Raw genomic sequence first — 2,228 nt, 5'->3', positions numbered from 1 at the left:
CCTATAAAGAAAACACTTGGCCCATTTACCTTTACTGGTGAGTTTTCCAACATTTTAAGAAAAAGGTAACAACGGTGTTATACAAAACTCTTTAAGGAAATAGAAAAAGAGGAAATACTTTTCCAACCCATTTTATGAGACCCATTTGTCCCTGACACCAAACCCTGATGTGGACATTGTAAGAAAGAAAGATTGTACTGTAGTCCAATCTTTCATGGCTTGGATGTGAAATGCTAATAAAAAGTTAGCCAGTAAATTACAGCGATATATAAAAATGTGGCTGGGCGCGGTGGCTCACACCTGTAATCCCAGCACTTTGGGAAGCCAGGGTGGGTAGATCACCTGAGGTCAGGAGTTCGAGATCAGCCTGGTGAAACCCTGTCTCTACTAAAAATACAAAAATTAGCCGGGTGTGGTGGCACGTACCTGTGATCCCAGCTACTTGGGAGGCTGAGGCAGGAGAATTGCTTAAATCTGAGAGGTGGAGGTTGCAGTGAGCTGAGATCACGCGACTGCACTCCAGCCTGGGTGACAGAGCGAGACTCTGTCTCAAAAAAGAAAAAAAAAAGTGAACACCTCACAACCAAGTTGCCTTTATATTAGGAAAACAGCCCATCATCTGTGTGCAAAAAAGCTTCTGCACACCCCTGATCTCAGCCTGTGGCCTCTTCTTTTCCCTCCCTCACTTCTTGGTGGTCTTAATGGCTTGGAATAACCCCTAAGACCACCAAGACTCATGACTTGGAACACCACTTATGTGTTGATGACTCCCAAATTTGTAGCTTCAATCCTAACATTTTCCTAACTGTACACATCCAGGCGCCCATCCATCCTTTCCCCTTGGATGTCTTACAGGCATCTCCTAACTCATGTCAAAACTATACTCTGAGACCCTCCCAAACAATCTGTATGTAACCCATGAGACTTTCATAGCTCAGTTCCCTTCATTGAGCTCCTAGGCACCAAACATGGAACAATTTTGACACCACCTCCCTTTATATAATTCATTTATTACCCTCTCACTTCCATTTCAAATTATGCCCAGAATCTGACTACCTCTCACCGCCTCTTCTCACTGCCAGATAGCATATTTTTATTATGTATCTGCTAGCATGTAAGCTTCATGAAGGCAGGAGCTTTATGTCTTTCATTACTGCTAAATTCCAGTGCCCAGAACAGGGCCTGACACATAGTAGGAACCCCGTCAATGTAATTTTTTTAAATGAGACAGGGTCTCACTCTCTCAGGCTGGAGTGCAGAGTCGTGATCACGGCTCATTGCAGCCTTGACCTCCCCAGGCTCAAGCAATCCTCTCATCTCAGCCTCCCAAGCAGTTAGAACTACAGACATGTGCCACCACCCCAGCTAATTTTTTGGTGTGTTTTGTAGAAACAGGGTTTGCTATGTTGCCCAGGCTGCTCATGAACTCCTGGAGTCAAGTGATCCACCCACCCCGGTCTCCCAAAGTGCTGGGATTACAGGCGTGAGCCACCATACCCAGCCCCCTTCAATATTTTTACAAATAATGACCTATAGTGTTTTTAAATACATCACACATCTTAAAAGATTGATACCATCTCCTCTGTAAGGATGTTGAGCCACAGGTGCACATTCATAAACTGTGTGTGAGTGTAAATTGTTACACCTTTTTAAAAAATAGACTTTATGCCGGGCATGGTGGCTCATGCCTGTAATCCCAGCACTTTGGGAGGCCGAGATGGGTGGATCACGAGGTCACGAGTTCAAGACCAGCCTGGCCAACATGGTGAAACCCCCGTCTCTACTAAAAATACAAAAATTAGCTGGGCATGCTGGCTCACACCTGTAATCCCAGCTACTCAGGAAGCTGAGGCAGGAGAATTGCTTGAACCAGGGAGATGAAGGTTGCAGTGAGCTGAGTTCGAGCCATTGTACTCCAGCCTGGGCAATAGGGCAAGACTCAGATTCAAAAAAAAAAAAAAAAAAAAAAAGACTATATTTTTTAGAGTAGTTTTTGTTTTACAGCAAAATTGAGTGGAAGGTGCAGAGATTTCCCAGGTACCCCCGTGCCTGCAACATGCACAGCCTCCCCCATGATCAACATCCTGCACCAGTGTCGTGCATTTGCTACAATCGGTAAACACGACACATCATTGTCACTCAGAGTCCAAGTTTACAACAGGCTCACTCATGGCCTTCTACGCTCTGTGGGTTTGAACAAATGTACAATGACATCTATCCACCATGTT

This window comes from Pan paniscus, chromosome 8 (assembly GCF_029289425.2).
Source record: "Pan paniscus chromosome 8, NHGRI_mPanPan1-v2.0_pri, whole genome shotgun sequence".
NCBI classification, from domain to species: Eukaryota; Metazoa; Chordata; class Mammalia; order Primates; family Hominidae; genus Pan; species Pan paniscus.
Note: the sequence above shows the minus strand (reverse complement) of the source record.